The sequence below is a fragment of the Chiloscyllium plagiosum genome, unplaced genomic scaffold (assembly GCF_037043375.1).
Source record: "Chiloscyllium plagiosum isolate Xiang-an unplaced genomic scaffold, Cpla_swu_hap1 HiC_scaffold_5, whole genome shotgun sequence".
Classification (NCBI taxonomy): domain Eukaryota; kingdom Metazoa; phylum Chordata; class Chondrichthyes; order Orectolobiformes; family Hemiscylliidae; genus Chiloscyllium; species Chiloscyllium plagiosum.
In genome coordinates this window covers 5,564,636-5,588,652 of record NW_028270143.1, presented here as the reverse complement: position 1 = coordinate 5,588,652, position 24,017 = coordinate 5,564,636, and the positions used below count along the sequence as shown (strand labels likewise).

At 41.5% G+C, this 24,017-nt stretch overlaps 1 protein-coding gene and 1 long non-coding RNA gene across 3 annotated transcripts in view; one reads left to right on the top strand and one right to left on the bottom strand.

Annotated features, from left to right (window-relative positions):
- The window catches only part of colq (collagen-like tail subunit (single strand of homotrimer) of asymmetric acetylcholinesterase), a 125,575-nt gene extending 115,103 nt beyond the window's left edge, over positions 1-10,472 (bottom strand). The window contains exon 1 of one of the 2 annotated variants that reach the window (XM_087986940.1): positions 10,233-10,472. The gene's annotated coding sequence lies outside the window, so the exon portion shown is untranslated. The remainder of the gene's footprint in view (positions 1-10,232) is intronic. The other variant, XM_043689504.2, reaches the window with a different exon arrangement.
- Positions 1-24,017, top strand: part of LOC148149862 (uncharacterized) — a 72,513-nt gene that overhangs the window by 10,698 nt on the left and 37,798 nt on the right. The gene's annotated exons all lie outside the window — the stretch shown is intronic.

Below are 24,017 nucleotides of genomic sequence, written 5' to 3'. Positions count from 1 at the left end.
ATAAAGGTGTAGTGAACAGCAAAGGAGGTTACCTCAAAGTCTTATGGGATCATGATCAAATGGCTGATGGTCCGAGGAGTGGCAGATGGAGTTAAATTTAGATAAATGTGAGGTGCTGAATTTTGGAAAGGCAAATCAGGGCAGGACTTAGACACTTACTGGTAAGATCCTGGGAGTGTTGCTGAACAAAGAGACCTTGGAGTGCAGGTTTATAGCTCCTTGAAAGTGGAGTTGTAGGTAGATAGGATAGTGAAGAAGGTGTTTGGTATGCTTTCCTTTATTGGTCAGAGTATTGAGTACAGGAGTTGGAAGGTCATGTTGCGGCTGTACAGGACATTGGTTAGGCCAGTTTTGGAATATTGCATTCAATTCTGGTCTCCTTCCTATAAGGAGGATGTTGTGAAACTTGAAAGAGTTCAGAAAAGGCTTTCAAGGATGTTGCCAGGTTTGAAGGATTTGAACTATAGGGAGAGATTGATTAGGCTGGGGCTGTTTTCCCTGGAGCATCAGAGGCTGAGGGGCATGGATAGGATAAATAGGCATAAATAGGGGTTTATAAAATTCTGCAGGGCATGGATAGAGTGAATAGACAAGGTCTTTTCCCTGGGGTGGGCAAGTCCAGAACTAGAAGGCATAGGTTTAGGGTGAGAGGGGAAAAATTGAAAAGTGACCTAAAGGGCAACTTTTCCACGCAGAGGGTGGTGCATGTATCGAATGAGCTGCCAGGTGAAGTGGTGGAGGCTGGTACAACTACAACTTTTAAAGGGCATCTAGATGTATTAATAGGTAGAGCTTAGAGGGATATGGGCCAAGTGCTGGCAATTGGGACTAGATTAGCTTAGGATATCTGGTCAGCATGGATGAGTTGGGCCGAAAGGTCTGTTTCCGTGCTGTGTATTTCTATGACTCTATGACTAATTCAAATACCACAATCTGCCACAGTGGGATTCAAATGCATGTCCCAAGTACATTAGCCTGGTCTTCGAGATTATTTGGCTAGTGATCTTATCTTTCTGCCTCAGCCTTCCAAGTTGGTTGCTGGCTGAAGTTGCTTGCACTTGTCTTTTGAGCACAAGTTCTGCTGGAGTTGGTAATCCCTTCTACCTTGTTGTTGCATGAAATTACGACAATGCAATGGAAAAACCCTGCTTTGTTGCTCAACACATAATGGTAATGACTTTGGAAGTGAATTATATACGTTCTGTTCGACTGTTTGAGTTGGATAATGTGGTGATGATGTGATGTAGATCTTGGCTAACCCACTTACCCAAATGGTAATCATCAGAAATAGTATTGTCCAATTGGCAGTCTTAATGTGGGTTAAATGGACAGACCATTATCCATGTATTGCATTGCGCTCGAAAAATAATCTCTGAAAAATTTAAGAGTTACTTCTTCCAGTGTCAGTATTTTGTATGGCCACCTCTAAGTGAAAGGTTGAGGTGCCTTCAGTCCATGAATACTCTTATGGTACCATCTTGCATTCTTTAAAATACACTTGAATGTATGGTAGTCGACTTTCTGAACTTTACTGGTTTGCTCCATCTCGTACGGTTCTATTTAAAGCTTCTCCTGAACGAGCTGCTTTACTTCCTTGGACCATCGATTGATGGGTTTGCATCATCCTTAAAATTGCCAATCTTGTCAAACTCATTTGGGTAGACGTGATTTGATTACATCACACATGGTCAACTTGCCACTGTGGGTGAGGTTTGAACCTCATGAATTGAGCCTATCAAAATCTATACATATTGAAATTCTTGCAACTGCTGAACTTAGTATCTACCAGGTGGAGGATCCAGAGAAACTAACGTGAGCTGATGGCACTGCTGTGTGATTTTATCAAAGCATAGAATTGGCAAGCCATTATATGATGTGAGACAATTTAGAGAGTTGTAGTTATACAGCGCGGAAACAGACCCTCTTTAATCCAACCAGTCCATGCTGAACATATTGCCAAACTAGACTAGTCCCACCTGCCCGCTCCTGGCCCATATACCTCCAAACCCTTCCTATTCATGCACTTATCCAAATGTCATTTAAACGTTTTAACAATGCCCACATCCTCCATTTGCTCAGGAAGTTCATTCCACATACAAACCAGCCTCCGTGTAAAATATTTGCACCTAATGTCTTTTTAAAATCTCTCTCATCTTAAAAATACGCCCCCTTGTCTTGAAATCCCCCATCTGAGGGAAATGACAGCTACGAACCCTATCTATATGCTTCATTATTTAGTTAACCTCTATAAGGTCACCTCTCAACCTCCTACACCCTGTGAGAAAAGCCCCAGCCTATCCAGCCTTTCTTTATAACTCAAATCATACCTGGCAACATCCTAGTAAAACTCTTCTAAACCCTCTCTAGCTTAATAATATCTTGCTTATAAGGTTGTACACTGCAGTCCTACTTGCTGTGCTATGCATTGTTCAAGATGTGTAATAATAATTTGTTGGTATTAGCTCCTGTTTTAGCTTTCTGTGTTTGTCATTCTGCCTTTTCAGGACATATGATATCAACATTTGTAAACATTAGGTGATCTTATATAGTTGACATGGTGAGGTTAACAATATTGAAAACTTGTTATCTTCTGAAATTTGCCTTTTGCTTGGTTGATTCTGAACCTTATTGATATATTTGCATTTGTGCATCTTCTTAATGCTTTCTTCAGTGCCAGTGTTGTGGCATTGCAAGACCATAAGGCCATAATACATAGGAACAGGAGTGGGCTGTCCAGCCCCTCCAGCCTTCTCCACCATTCAATAGAATTATAGATGATATGATATGCCTCATGTTCACTTTCCTGCCCTTCCCTTGTACACCTCGAGTCTATCTATCTCAGCGTTAAATACACTAAAGCACCCTGCCCCACAGCTGTCTGTGGCAAGAAATTCCAAAGACTCACAATCCTCTGAGAGAGGAAATTCTTCCTCAGTTCAGATTTAAATTGGTGCCCCTTTACTCTGAAACTATGTCCTCTGATCTTAGACTCTCCAAGGAGAGGAAACATCTTCTCAGGATTTACCCTGTCATGCCCCTTTAATAATCCCATATGTTTCAGTGAGATCACCTCTCATGCTTCTAAATTCTAGTGAATAAAGTCCCAACCTTTATTCATAATACAACCCTCCATACCAGGGATCATCCGAGTGAACTTTCTCTGAACTGATATCATTCCATGAATAAGGTGACCAAAACTCCTCACAGCCTTTCAGATGTGTAGAGTTGCAGTAAAACCTCCCCGCTCTTAGACACCAACCCTCTTGAAATAAGGGCCAACATTCTCCCTATCAGAAGGGTGGAAGGAAACCTGAAAGGGTTCAGCAAAGATTTAAAAAGATGTTGCCTGGTTTAGAGGATTTAAGCTATAGGGAGAGATTGAATAGGCTGTGGCTATTTTCCCTGGAGCGTCGGAGGCTGAGGGGTGACCTTATAGAGGTTTATAAAATCATGAGGGGCATGGATAGAGTAAATAGACAAGGTCTCTCCTCTGAGGTGGGAGAGTCCAGAGCTAGAGGGCATAGGTTTAAGTTGAGAGGGAAAAACTTTAACAGGAAACTAAGAGGCAACTTTTTCACGCAGAGGGTGGTGCATGTATGGAATGAGCTGCCAGAGAAAGTGGCGGAGACTGGTACAATTAAAGTATTTAAAAGGTGTCTGGATGGGTATATGAATAGAAAGGGTTTAGAGTGATGTGGGCCAACTGCTGGCAAATGAGACTAGATTAGTTTAGGATATCTGGTCGGCATGGACGAGTTGGATGGAAGGGTCTGTTTCTGTGCTGTATATCTCTATGACTCTATAGCCTTCCTGATTACCTACTGCACCTGTATACTAACTTTGTGTTTCACATACAAGTACCACCAAGTGTATTTGCATTGTAGCTTGCTGCAGGTTTTCCCTATTTAAAATGATACTGTTCTTTTGTTGTCCCTTCCAAATTGAACAACTCCACATTTTCCCACAGATTCTACTTGCCAAAGTTTTTCCCACTTACTAAACCTATCAATATCTCTAAACTTTTTGCATCCCTCACACAACCTGCCTTTTTGCCTATTTTGATGTCATTTGCAAATTTGGTTTACAGTATATTCACTTCCTTTCTCCAAGTCATTAATATACTTGCACTATCTTGGTCTCCTGTGTTTGGAGTGGGACTTGGCTCTGAGAACCAGAATTCCTGCACATATGTGCCTGATTTCCCTTGGTACCACATTCTTTACTCCTCTCAAGAAAATCTAGGCAGCTTTTGGATAGGTGTGAAGACTGCATCGGTTGCTGATTTTCTTAATTTGATGTTCTCTGCTGGCCATAGCAATTGTGTTGGCAGACCTAAAGCAAGTGATTGCTGTTGTCCTCCTGCTATGCTTTTGTACTCGCGCCCATTCTTGAGTAATGCAGCGATACTCTTTTTCACTTGATCTCTTTTATTCTGGATCTTTCTCATCATCCATGGAAAGCTGTGTTAATTCTGCACAGCGCTTCCTTGTCAAATTAATGCAAACATTTTTAATAGATCTTTTCTCAAGATCATCTATTGTTTGGTCTGTAAAATAGAACTGCATACATTGTTTGAACACTTGTGATGCCTCCAATACAAGTGTCAGGCAGAAACCATCTATGACAACAGACAACCTAACCATTTCCCCCGTGTTCAGCCCTTGCCAAGTCATCCACTGTCATCATCTTGCAGGGCTACCACTGACTAGAAACTAATCAGCTGTATAAATGCTATCACTCCAAAATGCACAATGTTTGGGAACTCAACAGTGAGTAACACATCACCTGATTCCCTACAACCTGTTCACTACAAAAGACACATGTGAGGAATGCAATGAATACTTCACACTCAAAGTTAAACACGATCCAAAACAAGGCCTCCCATCCACCACCTTAAACACTCACACCCTCTATCACAGGCATATACTACCACCAGTTTGTACAAACTACTCAACATACAGCAGCAACTTGCCAAGCCTCTTTTGACAATACTGTCCAATCCTACAATCTCTCTCACTTAGAAAGGCAAGGGCCACAGAAGAATGAGAACATCGCCATTTGCAAGTCCCTCCCCCCACCCCAACTACTATCATCCTGACTTAAAATCACATCCCTCTTTCTTTAGTTTGAACTGTCAGCAAATATAGAGACCATTATTTTGGGCCAATAGTCCAAGTAGTTAATTAATGGTTTTAGGAGTTTGTACCATTACCATTCACAGAATTTTGTAATGTTTGTTCTTTCAAACTTTTTATTGTATAACTAACTTGTGACATTATGTTTTCAAAAACACTTTCTCAGAAAAGGTTGGGATTCTTTGTGAGGTTCATGATTCAGTCAGTGCTTCCCCCGGTGGGTGAATCAAACCTGGGGAGAGCAGGAATCAGCACAGATCAGAATTGGTCACCCCTCCCCGGGCTGCAGAAAACCAACCAAAGCTAAGAGGGTGTTTCGCCCTGTGACCTTGCAACATGTGCAAAAACAACCAGTGAAGTTACAATCTGAAGGGAAAAACAAAGTGGCAGATTTGTAAAGCCAAACCCTTCAGTCCTGTGTGAGGTGTCCACAGCTAGAACATGAGCAATGGGGTCTGAGAAAGGATTCCTCCTGGACAGCAGACACATCTGTGAGTGCCCGCTTCAACCATTGCTTGAAGCAGAGAAGGACTGACCATGACTGGAGCAGTAAGAGTCGAACTGGAAGACTGTTTTCAGTGAGGAGTCATATTGAAAGTGTCTGATTGGTAGGGCACCAAGAACTGTTCAGAGGGTGTTTAGCATATTCGGACGTTGGAACTGCTCATCTGAAATTCAAATACTGTGAGCCATTCAAATAGCTTACCACCTTTTTCTCCTCTCTCTGTTAACATGTAGCCCCCACTACTAACCTTTTGGTTTGTCTGCCAGGTTGGGGAGAAAAGGGGAGTTTTGCGCTAATATTCCAGGTAGTTAGTTAGTGGTTTTAAAAATTTTAATCATTGCCATTCGTAGAATTTTGGGGTTAAAAATCACACAACACCAGGTTATAGTCCAATAGGTTTATTTGGAAGCATTAGCTTTTGGTGCACAGCTCCATTATCAGGAGGCTGATGAAGGAGCAGCAATCCGAAAGCTCGATTTCCAAATAAATCTGTTGGACTGTAACTTAGTGTTGTGTGATTTTTAACTTTGTCCAACGGCTCCTCTGGATCATAGCATTTTGTAAAGTACTTTTCACTAATAATAAATAGTTGTTTGTGTTTTACGTAAAGCAAACTGTGTCGGAATTATATACATCATAAGTATAGCTCGGAGGGCAGGAAATCAAGGGACAGGTCAATTGGAAAGAATTACTGTGATAATTTCACAAAACTTTCATCACATGTCTCGCAGTTCGGCACTTTGTATTTGCCAATGTGGTTAATTCATTGTCTGTGACAATACATTGTATTCTGTCCCTTCCGCCATGTCATTAATATTGATAGTAAACAATTGAGATGCTAAGACTGATCCTTGTTACACTTTACCAACTTGGAAAAATAATTAATCTGACTCTGCCTTCTGGGTGTTACCCATTCCTCAATTCATGAAAATACATTCCCCAAAAATGGTGAGTTTGTATCTCATGCAATGACCTTTTATGTGGCATCTTATCGATTGCCTTCTGGAAATCCAAATACATGACACCTGCTGGTTCTTGTTTATCAACTCTGTCATATCAAAGATCTCTAGCAAATTTGTCAAACATGATTTTCCTGTCATAAAACCAAGTTGATTTTGTTTCAAATGTATTAAGGAAGAAAAAATAGGACATTTGGAGAAGCTTAACATTAGACTTAACAATGATAGATATTAGGGATAGTTGGCCTATAGTTTCTTGGTTCTGTCTTCCTCCCTTCTTGAACAGGGGTGACAAATTAGCAGTTTTCCATTCTGCTGGAATCTTCCCAAATGCAATGAGTTCCAGATGATTTTGACCAGTGCCTCCACTATCACCACAGCTACTTCCTTTAAAACCCTTTAATGCAGGTCATCAGGTCCTGATGACTTGTCTGCCTGTTCTCTCATTAGTTTATTAAATATTTTGCCCCGTGTGATAGGGACTGTTACAAGATCTTTCATTTCATTAGTGCACTTGGTTGCTTGTTAGTTTTGGAATGAAGATTGAGATAAAATAGTACTTTAAATTATCTGTCATTTTCCTATTCACTATCATTGACTCAGTCTGGGGAATGTAAGGGTCCCATACTTAGCTGTTCTCATTTTATAAATCTGTAGAAGCTCTTGCTAATACTTTTTGTATTTTTTGCCAATTTACTTTCATGATCAATTTTCTTCCTCTTTCTTTGCTAGCTTTATAGGCACTGCTGGTTTCTTAAAAAATCCCAATTCTTTAGGTTATCACGATTGTTTGTGGCTTTATATGCCTTCATTTTTGAAAGTCCTTCCTCTTGAGTGGAATAAATGGTTGCTCAGCAATTTGTTAAATGCCAGGCATTGCTTATCAACTGAGTTCCTCCTTTGTTTATTTTCCCAGCCCAGTTCTTCATTCAATTATGCACCTATTAATTCCCCAGTGGAGTTACCATAATTAGTAGCAAAACCCAAAAAAAGCTTTCACCCTTATTAACTCGAACTCCATTGAAAATAATGTCATCCATTGGATCTTAAGGCAATAATCCTACTAATCATACAAGATAGAGTCATAGAGTCATACAGCACGGAAATAGACCTTTCGATCTAACCAGTCCATGCTGATCATAATCCCAAAGTAAACTAATCCCACCTGCTTGCTCCTGGCCTATACCCCTCCAAACCTTTCCTATTCATATATTTATCCAAATGTCTTTTAAATGTTGTAACTGCACCTGCATTCACCACTTCCTCTGGAAGTTCATTCCACACACAAACCATTTTCTGTGTAAAAAAGTTTCCCTTCATGTCTTCTTAAAATCTTTCTCCTCACCTTAAACATATGCCCCCAGTCTTGAAATCCCCCACCATAAGGAAAAGACATCTGCCAATCACCTTATCCATATCCCTCATGATTTTACAAATCTCTACAAAGTCACCCCTCAACCCCCTGTGCTCCAGTGAAAACAGTCCCAGTTTACCCAGCCTCTCCTTACACCTCAGACTCTCCATTCCCAGCAACACCTCGATAAGTCTTTTCTGAACCCGCTCCAGTTTAGAAATATCCTTCCTATAGCTGGATGTATGCCACTTCTGTTAATTCTTAATGCTAGTTGCTAATGAAAATATCAGCCCTGTAAATCCTAAACTCCAACGAAGGAACTATAAATTCTAAAGCAGATAGAGGTCCCGCCCCCAATTATTCCAATCTCCAATACAGATACCGCCCTTACTAACTGCAATCCATGAAGATAACCTCTTGTTATTAGTATATTATGACAGAATAATTCTTTTGTCGAGTCTGAAGAGACGTTGCGGTGATCCACATTTGTTTCTCATTTATCGCGCTCCTCAAGGAAGCGGTTTCGCCCTGCTCCCTCTCAGAATGGACTCAGCACTTGTGCAGAATTAGGCCACTTCCTCAGGACTCCGGGAAATGCTGGAAATGTCAGCTCTGTTCAAAATAAAAAAATGCCTCCGCCAAGCCACAGGGATCCAGAGGGGGAGTCAGGACAGTCGCGTGTATAAAATGGGACTGAAATGGGAATTACTGAGTGGAGTTGAACCTGCTCAGCTCGCCTGGCTGTGTCCCATTGGAGGTAACAGCCCCTGTCATGGTGATGCTGACTGCTCTGACCAGGGATTCAAACTCACCCCACCCCCACCCCTCCATCCCTCTATCCGAAAGGCTGCAGCAGAGGTGTTATCCCTTCACGTCTTCACCCTTTTCTTTGTAATTCCTCTGCGAGCCGGAGACGGCAGAGCGGGAGTTGCAGTGCCCGAGTCAGCTGCAGGGAGCCGGAGAGACTCCCTGAGAGCGACCCCGGGGCCAGCGAGGGGCACCCTCCCTCCCTCACTCACTCACTCTCTCACTCCCTCATGCCCTCACTGCATCCCTCACTCCATCCCTCGCTCCCTCCCTCCGTCCCTTATTCCCTCCCTCCATCCTTCACTCCCTCACTCCATCCTTGACTCCCTCTCTCCCTCACTCACTCCCTTCCTCCCTCGCTCCCTCATGCCCTCACTGTATCCCTCACTCCCTTACTCCCTCACTCCATTCCTCCCTCCCCCACTCCATCCTTCACCCCCCCACTCCATCCTTCACTCAGTCCATCCCTCACTCCCATCACACTGCATCGCCCTCACTGCCAATCCACCCCCCCCCCCCCGCACACCCGCCTGCCTTCAGATAGCGCCTTTCGAGGGCTTCTGTTCATTTTAAACGGATACCAGCCCCTGCAGCAACAGGTAGACAATCTTTCCTGCAACCTCTTGCTCTGAGGTTGGGCGGCTAACCAGTCAGTACTCTAACCAGTCAGTACTCTAACCAGTCAGTACTCTAACCACTCAGGTAGGGCCGGCTGTTCCACATTTCCCTCAAGATCAAATCCCTGCGCTGACAGCTTAAAGACACGACGCTGCCTTGACGGGCTCTTCAAATGAAAATACTCACACAGGCGCTTTCTAAATGACACCTATTCAAAGTGTCAGAGGGCCCCCGCGCTGCTGCCTTACTCCAGAGCGTCTGGGTTACAGATATTTATCTACCAGCTTGGTAACATTGCTCTGACTGACTTCAAAATGAATGGCTCGATCTTAGTCATTGGTTCTCCATTCTATATTTTCTGCTATCATATTAAATTACAGAAAGAGGCTGCGTCTATTTAAATGATTTTCTATACAGTTCATCCAATTTTCAATGGTCTACACTGTCCAGTTACTGAAGAAGTACATTCAACAATATGACTTACCTCTTTAAATAGAAGTTACTACAAATTGTTTATAGAGGTCTTCACTGACTGATTTATGTTCGATCACATCGCTACAGATATACCTCCAATGATGTGTTCCGCAGTTGCATGGCAGCATTTAACAAATGGGCCCCAGTTGTATTTCAGGAATTGTATGTCTAACCCAGTTGTGGAAAGTTAAACCCTGGTCCGAACCAGTGAAATAACAACAAGAATAAATAAGTAAATAGCGACACATTCTGGTATCCACCCTTTTGTTTTTGACTGCGGGTTTATAAAGCCTCTATTAATTAATCTCACTTGCCCTTCAATCTTCACATTGGGATTTTCAACAGAAACGGTACAACTAAGAAATATTCAGACTTCTTACCACTCAGCGACCCTCGATCAGTCTCCCAGGGAGGAATCAGCAGTCTAACACAGCATAAGGTAATTGATCTGTTCCACCACATAAATCTGATTTATTAAACCTCCTCATTTAATTCTAGAATTAATGGCAGTGTAATTAAGGAGAGAGCTATGCCACAGCATTACTTTCACTACTCCTTAGTTAGACAAACGGAAGTTAAATCAATTTCTTCTCTCTTTCATTAAAAGCTGAAATCAATAAATGAAAGGCTCCGGACAAAACTCTGGACGAATTCAGAAAAGCTTCAGTGGTTAATGCAACATAAATAGCGATTGTACAGCACCAACCAAATACTTGAGTTGCACAGTAATGACACAGCGCCGTCTCATCCTGCAAACTTACATCTACCAACGAGTCAGCAAGAGTTTGATGTTCGGAATCTCAGTTTTAAGACAGCGATTGTGGACTCAATTTCTTACGCGATAAGATTCTTCCAAGAGCGGCTTTCGCATTTGCTGTTACAAATCGAACCTAAATACAGACTGAAACATCGGGAAATGATGGAATTAGAATTATTTTTTTAAAGTTTTACCAATTAACTGCAATTTATTGGAGTTACCGATATAAATTATAACTTGAAAATGCATTTCCAAAATTCTGAGCTGCTGCAGAGATAAACGATTAGCTACTCTGAATATAAGTTACAAACATTGCAATGAGTGCAATTGGTTGTCAGAATTGTTGGAAAACTCGCATTAGCTAATTAACTGAAAGGGTACAGGACCATTGATTTAATTACTTTGCAGTTCATATGAGAGCTTGTCACCATTGTGACCAGAGCAAAGCTGATGATAAAGAATATTTGATAAAGCAAGCAACGGTATTGGTAATGTTTTGTCCTCAAGCCAATAAAGGAGAATATAGTGGAGACGTTGGGGGGGGGGGGGGGGGGAAGGAAACATGATCCTCATTTCAGTTATAGGGAAAATGGTGAGCCAAGGTACATAATGCTTACCGTGCATTCAAATTTGGGTGTTACCGGGATACATGCAGCATCAACCAGAAACAATGAAGTTGGATTTCCAAATCCTTCCCCATGTAAATACAAGGGAGATTTGTAGGTCATTGTTCTGCATTTTGGGATATTTTTCATATGGAGCATAAATGCAGCAAATGGCAATTAACTTGCTGATCACTGTCAACTGATGGGGGACAAAATGGCAGCATTTTTATAAATAATGTCCTGCATGTACATTTAGGATAATTTAAATTTGGTTATATTTTATGAAACGGTGCTCCTGTTACAGCAGCTTGCCTATATTTTCCACCCATCATATTCCTAATAGGATTGCTTGTCTCATTCATCTGTCTGCCTTATGTGTATTTAGATTTAAAAGGGTATTTTTTAAGTTCACATTGATAATTAACAATCTGTAGGGGATAGGATTAAATTTCATATGCATACAGTAATAGAGACTATCTAAAGTTCTGCATCTGATTCACAGCAAACTGGATTTTGTAAGCAGTACTTCTGGGGAGCAAGAACATACAGTAGCACTAATACAATACAAGCCTCCTTTCCACAGATAATTATGGAATTATGTCTTATTCTACATTTCAAGGCCCAACCTCTGACTTCAAAATTTATCTCAGCATTATGAGACAGTTGTATCAATGATCCATGAGCTTAATCTCTTTAGCTGTCCCCTTAAAATTAGTTTACACTCTGTGTAATTGAACTTGAGAATTGCTCTTTTCTTAAATTAGCATCTCAGTACTGTTGGATAAGCTTTTTTTTAATACATCCTTTCTACCATTTTCACAAAACTTATTGTTTCAGAATCAGGGAATATTCAGGGTTTCTTTTTATCGATATTGCTTCGAAACTTGCTGCTAATAAAGTTCAGAGAAGGGAATGGTTGACTTTTCTCACTGTGGTGTGCTACTTGGATAGAACGTGACATTTGAAGGCACCTACAAAGGTAAGCATAAATCTGTCAATACTTTTGGACCTGAACTTTCTTTACTTATCCATCATTTACTTATCCTGGGCAAGTCTGAGGGAGCCTCGTTTGACTGTTCTTGTCTCACTAGACAAACTGCTCTATATTAATCATTAGATAACTGCAGGAACTGGGAAGACTGGTCTGTGACTGTAATGGTCATCACTACCATAAATGTCAAGTTATAGTCCAACAGGTTTATTTGGAAGCACTAGCTTTCAGAGCGCTGTTCCTTCATCAGATGGTTGTGGAATATAAGATTGTAAAACACAGAATTTATCGCCAAAACTCTGTGTCTTATGATCTTATACTCCACAACCACATGATGAAGGAGCAGCACTCTGAAAGCTAGTGCTTCCAAATAAACCTGTTGGGATTATAACCTGGTGTTGTGCAATTTTTAACCTTGTACACTCCAATCCAACACCGGCACCTCCAAATTATAAATGTCAATGCATCCAAATCAGCCACTGCTGTCCTTACATACTTACAAGAGCCATGCTTGTAAGGAGGAGGTCTTATTTTATTTTCTCTGCAGTCAGGAAGCCACAGCTGGAGGAGGCATAAAAGTTTTACCCAAGAGTCAAACTTTTCAAGAATCCTGGCAGTATGGATCCTGGCTAGACTCACATACTTCCTTATGCAAATACATTGCAACGTATGCATACTGTTTCTGCTGACTTACTGTGCAGCCTATCCATTTGTCCCACTAGAATTTAGCTCCAAATCTCTAATGCAATAAAAGACTGTGATGGAAAAATGAAGAAGAATATCTATATCCCTTGCAAGCCTAATCCCTGTGAGTACAGCCATTAAGTAATTTTCTGCTCTGATAATAACAACTTGTGCAATTTCTTTTGAATGTTAGTGGTATGGTTTGGGGAGTAAAGTAGTGTTTGCAGAGTGATGTCTGGTACACGTGCACAATTTGAAAATAAAAACAAGCTCGTAGTTTGGAGATACCCATTTAGTTTATAACTCCAGGTTCACCATAAATGGAATTTTTATCCTTAGAAAGAAATCAATATCCCATGGTTTTGTAAAGGTAAAACTCACACCTTTAGTAGAGGGAAATGACAGAGATAGGTTTCAGGAAAAATTCTTAATCGACAAGAGGGAGAGAAGAAATTCTGAGAGGGAATTCCAGAGTTTATCACAGAGGCAGCTGAAGGCACAGCCATTAATGGTGAAACGGTGAAAACCCAGGATGTTCAAGAGGCAGAATTGGAGGCAGAGAAATCTGGAGAATATAGTTCATGTAATATACACAAGGTATATTGATCCCCAAAAAACTATCAAGGTAATAACTTGGGGCCAGATTATTTTGTATCCAGCATTATACACGAGAAAGGATCAATTAGTAACATTGTCGTATATGAGCATCTAAAGAAAAGTAACAGTAATATGATTTCTTTTGAACATGATTTACTAAGCCTGAAAGTAAGCCCTTAAATGTAAACAAGAAAACCATGTAAATACAAGAGGCAAGTTGGTTAAGATAGATCAAAAAACAAATAAAAGGATTATAATATTGTCAAAAGGAGTACTAAGAGAGTTTTAGAATTCAACAGAGGAGAACCAAGAAATTGATTTTTTTCTTTATTCATTCATAGGATGAGGGCATATGCTGGCTAGGCAGCATTTATTGCCCAGAGGGCAATTAAGAGTCAGCCAAATTGCTGTGGGTCTGGAGTCACATATAGGCCAGACCAGGATGGCAGTTTTCTTCCCCTAAGCACATTAGTGAACCAGATGGGTTTTACCTGACGATCCATAATGGATTCATGGTCATTTGACTCTTAATTCCAGATATTTATTGAATTCAAAGTCCACCATCTGCTGTTTACGGGATTGAAACCCGGGTCCTCGGAACATTATCTGGATTAACAATCCAGTGATAATACCACTAGGCCAACACCTCCCCCAATGAAATATGAAAAGAGAATAAGAGTAGACTGGCATGAGACATAAAAATAGGTAATCTATTAATGGGACTAGGTTGTAACTAAAGCCTCAATATTATGATTTTAAGACAAGCCGCTCCAAGGAAAGTAAATGCATTCATTTTGATTTTCCAGTATTCCTTAGAAACCATAATGATTCCCAATGATTGAAACATGGCAAACGTAGCGTTGCTATGGAAAAGAAGAGGAAGAGAAAAAGTGGAGATCTATCGACTAGAAACAAATCATTAGTAGGCAAAATGCTATGTTCTAATTAGAGGTGTGATAGGAAGACAAAAAAAATCATACAATTGAGCAGAGTCATCAAGGACTTATAAAAGAGAAGTCATGTTTGCCAAATCTTGATAGAGTTTTAAGGATGGATACAAGGGTAAAAAGTGGATGCACAGTATTTGGATTTTCAAAATAAAATAATTCAATAATGTGCTGTACAACAGGTTATTAAATTGTTAAAACTCAATGAGAATTGGTAGTGGATAGAAGATAGATATAAATGAAACTGTAGAAATATATGTGACATTTCCAGGTTGGCAGACTAAGGGATATCACAAAGTACTTGGTCTTCAATTATGTACAATCTGCATTATTGAAGTCGATTAAAAATTGAAGGGAATATACTCAGATTTTCTAACAATAGGAAGTTAGGACACAAAGTGGGAAAGATGCAAACAGATCACAGAGGGATATAAACAGGTTGATTCATATGATATTCAGAGCACAGATAAGGGTGCAATCGGGGTTCTATCTACAATTTTGTTTCAATATGAAAAAGACTGATTCAGCCCTTTTCCCAATAATGTCCTTTACAGAAACTCAATCTTCACTGCAAGATTTCTTACTCAACTGATTTTCTGGACATTTGGCAGATGTGGTGATCTGTATCTCAAAGACACATAAATACAGACGGATTCACTGATTGTTTGCAGCTCACGTACTTGGAATGCTGAAACAGCTTAAGAATTGTTTTAAGCTTTAATGGTCTGGAGATTTCTACCAATTAAATGCTTACTGCCCAAAGGCTGTAACAGAAGCAAAAAACTGCCATTGTACCATTATGGGTGTCTCTTCTTCTGACTTTGTCCTGCTTGTGGCCTGTGACCAGCTATTCCTGTAGATTGTAAAACTCCGAGACAACTGATCAAGTCATTTTGCTTACATTGCATGCTTTCTTGGAAAGGGGGTTCTCAGTTCAAAATTCCACATAACCTTGTAATCCTTGCTTTAAAAAAAGTGACCTTCACAGAACTGAAATCTTATTATTTTTTCCTCCAATTTAAAGTCCAAGTTTCCAATCAATAATATTATACATCTCAACACAACAAGCCTCAAAAAGTGCAAGGGTATCTTGAAGAGGCAACTACATTTTCTACCAACATTTCCTCATTCACTGATTATATTTCACTTTGACAGTAACGTTGCCTTGAACACAAGGGTTTCTTTTTCTAATAATCACATTCTATCCATGTCCACATTAAGTACAAGTCATTTTTGTACCTTTTTAATCTTCTCAAAGGATCAGCCATGATATTGTATTTTCTGGTTAAATCAATAATCTAAATTTATATAACAGTTACATTAAACTCCAAGGAAACCAGTCTCAAATTCATGTCATGGAGACTCTAAAAAGAACTAAAGGTGCTTATAAACAACAATCTCTGCGAATTGGTAGATATGTTGAGTTCAAGATTATTTTTGGAGTAATTTCTCTCAATAGTGAACAGCAGCCAATGTTTTCTCTGCGTTTTTGCATCTCATTATCAGTCCAATATATAATTTCAAAGCAGGTCCCAATTCTCCTCTCCTTCGGAGAAATCGGATGGTGCCATTTTCCAGCACAGAAATCACATGGATTAACTGGCTACAGAAACCTGCTGCTCGTTTCTCCTGGTCTTCAGACAAGACTGCTTTCAGCATAATTTCTCTGTATGCGCTGTGGGCACAATTGTCTTCTGTCTTTCATTCATGCAAGTTGGCATCACCAAGCAACCAGCTGCATCACATCACCATGGCTGCTTCCCCACCAACTCAGTCTGTCAGGACTTCACTCCAGAGCTGAGGAATATTTGTGACTTGCGTTCTGCTGTCAGGTCACATTGCACTTAGATACATATACACATGTCACAGCGTCTGCTTCTTCTGGCTCTTTCTCAACATTTACTCACTATCATGGAAATTAAATGGACTCGACTCAACTATTAGCAAGAGTGAAGAAAAAGAGTTTTAATATATTAGTCTAACCTCTGTATTACAGAGGGGCACAATGCAGCTAGCAAAGGCCCGAAGCATAATTCAAATGCTTGACTTATAGTGTTTCTTATCATATTATCAAGGACAAAGACTATGCACACTTGAGTTGTTATTCGTTTTCATTCCTTTTGTTATTTGGACAATGTCCTTTGTATCCCATAGCCTTTGCTGAATTTTGACTGCTCACAAGGCCAGGTTGAATGGTTACTAAATTCTGCAGAAACAGAAACAAGCTGTCTCCTTAACCGCAGAACTCAGCAAAAGCACTCTGTGAACTTGAGCACAGTATCAAATTTAGAAAACATTTCTCTTTTTACAAATTTCACAGTAAATGGATTTCAGATTTCACAGTAAATGTTAAATTTCCATTACATTTTACCCCTTTTTGTCATTTTATGACAGCAAGGACGACAAAAAATAGAGCCAGATTAAAAATATCTACAGAGCCAGATCGCTAAACATTAGCAATCTTACCAGCTGTCTGTGTTGTAAGGAGCATTTGAACGGTTCCAGCCACTTCTTCGCGTTCCAGTTTTTACCTCCTGAAGTCTTTCACCACTATACAGTCTTCAGGTTCTCGATCATGCAGCTTCCCTTCTCCTGGTTGTGCTGCTTTCACATGATTCTGTATTTCAGACAAAAGTGTAGAGAGTTTTATACAGTAACACAATATCTCATCCTCACAGTGGCCTGTTATCTGTCTTACCTTAGGTCTTGGGGCAATTTCTGTATTTGGCGACCTATCAAACAAAATCTCAAACTGGCTAAGATTAGCTTTTCCTCTCCTCCTAGATCTCATATACATTAGCACAATCTGAAATGCCTTTGTCTATGTCACCTCTAGTTCCTCACAATATTTTGTCAATTTATTTTTTAAGGTAGTATTTTCTCTTTCCACTGCCCACCGCTCGCTGGGTGGTAGGCACAGTGTTGTCTCATGTTTATTCCCAAATAATCACTGACCTGCTATAGGGCATTATTTGATAAATGGTGTCTTATTGTCACTACTTAGCCTTTCAGGGATGCCCCTGTATCTACCAAAAAAAGTAACTGGTGTACCTTCCCCATATAACATATAACATAGAGGTAGGCATTGACTTATACGCATCATCATTGTACTGAACATATGGTCCACACTCTGCAAACTCAGCGCTCAATATGGGGGTGGGACTTGTCTCAGTGCCTGTAGGGTTAGTAGAAGAGATTAGCCTAAGCGAGTCTTCGTTGCCAAGCATAAGGGAGAGAGGCTTACCTATACCTTGTGGGCTGCCCACCTCCACCTCAGCCTTCCCCTGTCAGTCACCCTGCTGTCCAGCCTCCAGGGCCGATTGAGGCTGTCTGTGCAGGTACTGCCTCGCCCAGTGGTCCATTGCTCCGCAAACAAAGTACTCGCCAGATCTACCTCTGCCAGCACCTCTTCCGCTCTCTTTTTCTGCAGCACCTCCCTCCAACGGCTGGGCAACCAGCTTTTTCGCTATTTCATCCTTCATTCCATTGGTGAAGCTGTTCCTCAGATGTGCTTCATACGGCGTGATTTCTGCTGCCGTTATGTCTTCAGGTGGTCTCAGTCCACTATGGACATTATGGACTTCAGTGAGGTGCTTAAGGTACTGGGACACTGTCTCATCTTCTTGTTGTTTACACATTGCTATTTTGGTCATGTCCATTCGCACTGGGAATGCCTCCCTATAGACGGTTGCCAGCGCTGCAACAAAAGCATTAACGTCTCCGTTCTCTTCTGCTTGTGGGTTGGCTACCCTGGCATGGACATTTACAGCTGGCCAGTTACACTTCTCTTGGCCATCTTGCTTCTATCTGTTGGGGGTACGAGATGCTATCGGTGATTCAGCAGACCCTGAGGTGGGGGCCACTGACTTGGAACCTTCGCCAGGCTGATCTCATAGGGGGGCTATAGGCTTTGGAGGGCAGTCATCAAGGTCAGGATGTGAAACAGACCTAAGACACTGTACAGCTTCGGTAGGTTGTTTTCCCGCACGCGTCTGCATGTGCGTTGGTGTTTGTATATGTATTTGATCTATCTTTTACTTGAGATTACATTTCCCTGATATCATCCTCAGCCTTCCACATGTTATAAGCACAGGTAACAATTCACAGGTTCTATTTCTCCCTTCCATTTCTCCTTCTCTCTCTCTCTTCCTACCTCAACCTCAATATTTCCAGTTGTCTTTTACTAAAACTTCCTCCCTCTGGGAAACCGCATTCCTTAATCCACAATTCTAACTGCTTTACTGATTCTGGGCTGTAATTATTTTGCATGTATTGTATTTTTGGTTGACCATTTCAAGTCCTCTGTGGACCCTCCTTTTTTTTGCTCTTGCTGGAGCCTGTTTTTTTTCAGTGTTCCTGGAAAAGTGTTCCTGGAAAAGTGTTCAGCTCTCTCTCTCTCTCGCATTGGGGGTGTCTGCCTCAATGCCTTGGTTTTCATAAACTAAGAAACCACGTATCCGGTACGTCTTTGGCGAGTCCAACTCAGTCAGTGTTGGCTCCAAGTCTAAAACCACCCCTACACTTGCTGTCTCTTAAACACTCTAGAGACAGCAAACCCCTTCCCTTGGGTTTTGCTAAAGTGCCACGCGAGAGTTCACTGAACCATTTTCCTGCTGTATTTACTCTCTTAGAATGAGTCTCTGTAGGATTACTTAAGCCACAACTCTTACCCCGACCTTATTTGATTCAAACCCCCAGCGCTGGGGTGATCTACAGATTTCCCAGCCCTTTCACGCAAAGGGGCCAATTCACTCACTTTGGGTTCACCTAAGGGCTGCCTTCTTCATTGTGGTACATAGTTTCAGTGCATAAGCACTTCTGCTTTAACCCAAAGGATGTCAGTCTCTGGCTTGCATTGCTTTTTAGTGCAGAAGGAGATGCAGACAGTTTGTCAAAGTACAGAGCTCTGAACAATCAAGGATGTGGATATGTCACTGTATGGCACCATGCACGTCAATATCAGGCCTACAGCGTGTGCAGTAGTGAACACTGCATGTGCTTCAACCAGACAGCCATTTCTGGAAGCTAAATGGGTCAAGGAAGACTGTAGTCAGACAACAGTGCTACCACACAGTCAAAGGGTTCATCCGAAGTACAGTAGGGTTTTAGCCACCTTCACTTAGGCAAATTGTTACATCAGAGTCCAGGGGTCTATGCCCTTATAGCCCAGGGTTTGTGTCATGGTCAGTCCTGCATATCCAGTGCAACTAGTCCAGGGATTACAGGCAGGTCAATCAGGGTTCTATCAGGGAGACGTCACTCTGAGCTGTGTTCAGTTAGAGCTGTCCTGTCAAGTCAGTCCAGGGAGTAGTTAGTCTTGGATGTCAGGGGATTTATAAGCAGCTATTTTGTGGAGACTTGGGGAAAGTGGGAAGCTCCTCTGAGTTTGGGATTTATTGAACTGGATTAGTGCAAGGGTGATAATAATGGAAGGGGCAATTCAAGATGGAATGTTTGGATGTCATAAAGCAAGGAAGAGAAGCTGCGTGAAGGAATATTTTAGTGCTCATTCTTGCCAATCAATCGCAATTTATGTTGGATGGGTGGCATTACGGACTTCATGGATACATGACTAATGCAATTGACCCTAGCAAGGCCTCACATTCAAAGAATCATACCCTGCACCTCAAAGAGAAAACCAGTAACTTATTCCACCCCCTCTGCAAATGGAGCCAGCCATTTTGGGGTAACTTCTTTCAATAGTGTGCAAACAAATGAAAATCATTTTGGATGCAACATGGGGAAAGTGTATGTCAAATAGTGGCCATGGGCTCAACAGTTAAAATGGCAGTTATTTAAGGGGATCAACAGAAATGGGATGAAAGGTTATCAGGGACAGCAAACGTAAAAGGGAATATGAGGATGGGGGGAAATAATCCTGTATTTTTCAGAGCCTGCAACAATCATTCACAAAGACATGAAACTGAAAACCTGCCATCTTCGAACCAAACTCAAATGTCCAAAAATGAGACAAAATGGCTGCCACTATATGTGGAGATAATATATAGGACCATAATAGGAAACTATGATTGCCCTCTCCCAACCCTGCTCCTTTGCAAAACCCTCAGACTGACATAGATTCGAGATATAATGCTGCCCATGTTTCCACCAGGCGAGTGGAACATGCCAAGGGTTTCCTTACGATGAGGTTAGATGCCTGCATGGTCTGGTGGAACCTTGCAGTGAAGTGTAGAGGGTGTTTGTGCATCTTAGTGGCATTCATGTCTTTCACATCTGGAGACAAAGAGAATGTCCTGAGCAGAGGAAATGGTGGAGGTGTGGGGTTGGTGGGAGAATGTTTTATGTCAACTTTCTGAGGATTAAAATGACCATGAGGATCAGGAATTTGACTGGGAGGGATATCCAAAATGCACCAAGGAGTGAGAGCTGCCAGACCCAAACTAATTGAAACTCACTTCCAGGAGGAATGAACCAAAAACGGATTTCCATTCATTGTTGGTTATATCACAGCTAGTCTCTTCTTTGTGCATAGTATATGTGGATATGGCTATTTCTGTAGTCATTAAACTGTGCTGCCGCTGACTAAATGTCTTCTTATCCATGTGCATGTATGTTTAGTATCTTAGGTACACTTTCAGGTATTGATGCATTACAAGGTGTACTCAAAATAGGGACCAACCCTCAGTTAGGCAGCACATTAACATTGTGTGCACTAAAGTTAGGAGAGATCCTACAGTATCTGAGTGTTGTGCAGTGAAGTGTCTCATGATAGGCAGCAAGTTGGGAGCAATCTTGAGGCACGTCATTTTCACCTTCCATTTTTTTAGATTTCAATATTTCAGAGTTCACAGATTGCTAAATTGCACTGAAACACTTGCATTGATAAATTTCAGCCAGTTTTTAAAAGCTACTCTATATTTGCCAGTATCAGTTAATGGACAAGTCAACTTCTGTAAGAAATCATGCTTGTCCAATCCTTTCAATACAATCTTCCAGTCACAGTCTTCCAGCTGTAACTATCAAGACATTGTAACTTTAAAGTGCAAAACATCTTTTGGCCATTTCACTTCCTCAATTATCTTTTCATATGATGTGAAATATCTTTCCGCTCCATAAGATGAAGTATACTTAGATACTAAACACACATTTCCAGTTAAATTAAATCAAAAACACATCCTGATCAACTTCTTTCTTCTTTTAAGCTTTTCTCTCATCATCGTGCTGTCCACATTCTCCCTTTGATGTCAACATTTTTCAATTACCTTTCTCTGAACATTTTTCTTTACCTTTTTCTCATCTCTCTACAATTTGAGCTTTATTTCCCATTCTCTTTTCTGAATTTTCTTTACCTTCCACTGCTCTTCTCATTGTCTTCTTTCTGCATTGTTCTTTTCAAATTCAGCTTTTAATTTTTTTCTCAGTTTTCTCTAACTCAAGTTTTTTTTCAATCTGAATTCTGGAAGTCACGTCTCAGGTTTAGATTTCTCTTTTAATTCTGGGTAATTATGTTAAGTGTGTCAATCTTTTAAAATCCTGTTTTTATTTCTGCTGACAACTTATCTCCTCATTCTCTTTGTTAACTCTAAGTCAAATATTTCAATTAATCCACTCTTGTATTTTCTAACCTCAGAAAATTCTTAGCAATATTCAAACCCATTTTGAAAGACCAAAGGCTTGAAGATGAGGTAGATTGGCATTGGGACTGGTAATAAATGCCTTCCTCAATTATAAATACTGGGCATATGCCTGCGTGGGTTTCCGTGTGATCCAGTTTCCTCCTACAGTCAAAAGATGTGCAGGTTAGGTGGATTGGCCATGCTAAATTGCTGGTAGTGTCCATGGATGTGCAAGCTAGGTAGATTAGCCATGGGAAATGCAGGGTTACAGGGATAGGGCTGTGGGGGGGGGGGGAGGTGGGTGGGTCTGGGTGGGGTGTTCTTCGGACAGATGATGTGGACTCGATGGGTTGAATGGTCTGCTTCCACACTGTATGATTCTAAGAGGGCTTGCTGACCTTTAGCTTGCACAACCATTTAAACTGTGGGGCTGTATGTCACTGTATTGGGGAGCTTGGTATTTTCTGCATTAGTTTACGTATGACCAAAGGAATGGGCATAGGGTTGCATCTGAGAGTCATTCCCCTTCTCTTGCTTCTGATAGTCATAGGCCCCCTCACCTCCTGACACCCTCACCCCATAAGACCCTTCCCTCCAACACCACGTCATTTGCTTGGGATGATTCCTGACTGTGCGACACCAAGAGACATACCAGCTGTAGCCACTGCCATCCCTGTGGTGCTGCTTATCAGAAAACATCCTGTTGATTATTTCCAAAGTACAGTAGAAATAAAGAGAAAAACCCTTCAATATGAAGGTGGGGATTTTTAATAAATATTGCATAGTTTCACTGGACTGCGAGTAGTTCATTACAAATTATTGGTTGAGTGTTGCACTTTTGTCTGGCTAAGTGTAGATTCATCGAGTTTCTGTTTGTGAGGCTGAGTGCATATTTTTCTTACCAAACTTCCATCATTAACTGCCCACCATGCGCCTGTGGTGCCCTTTTATCTGATTCTAGCCCTATTCTACCATCCGTTGTACCCAGAACAACTCACCCACTGCTGGCATATTCCAGAACAAATTGGCATCCCTCGCACCAGCTGCATCTTTAAAAGGCCATTGTGCTCCCGAGACAAGGGGGTGGGGCGGGGGCGGGTGGGGGGGGGGGGGGGGGGGTTATCAGTCTGAAACTGCCCTGCACAGTTCCTGACACTTACTCAGACATGGCACACAAGAGGACATTGGCACCCCACTTTGTGCTCAGACACCTGGAGCTCCTGGTTGGTGGGTTAGGTACATGGGTACTCTTCCCCCAGGAGTAGCAGTAGAGGCCACGACACCAGACCGTGCCAGTCTGGGCTGAGGTTGCCACCCATGTCGGTGGCATTTCACCTGTATGGAGAAATGCACAGCACCGTAGGAAGGAAGTCAATGACCTTGTCCTCTCTGTCAGCGTAAGTGCCACCTTCTTCTGTCCAATACTTTTCAGTCACTCTATCTCTAACACTGTACCTGCCTCCCACCAAAGGCCAATGCTTTCTCAGACACATGACGGCTTGCAACATCTTCCCTCACTCATGGTCAAACAACCCAACCCCTGCCACCACTAACTGGTATGCTATCTGTGCTACCTATTCACTCAGTTCCCCCACCCTCAGCCAAAGTAACGGGTGTGTCACCCACTTTCATCCCTTAATATCAGCTTCACTTTCATTCCAGGAGGAAAACAGCCCTCGGTAGGGAAGGAAATGTTAAGAGGAGTGGTGGATTGCCCAATACTGAGCCCCTCACTTCTCACAAGGAGATCATCCTGACTCTGACCTTCATGAGTGCCTGACTGACCATGCCCAAACCCCTGGACTGGTATCACGAGCTGCTCCTTTCTTACTGTGCTAGATTCCCTAAATGAAGCCTATTTCCCCTTAACTTGACCAAGGCCTACTGACAACCATGACAAGCTTCCTGGTCCTGGCTCTGCACGAAATGGCATGGCAGTGCAGAAGGATCCGAGATGTGCTTTAATGTTGTTAGGGATGTTAGCAGAGGTCAGATGTTGACGAACTC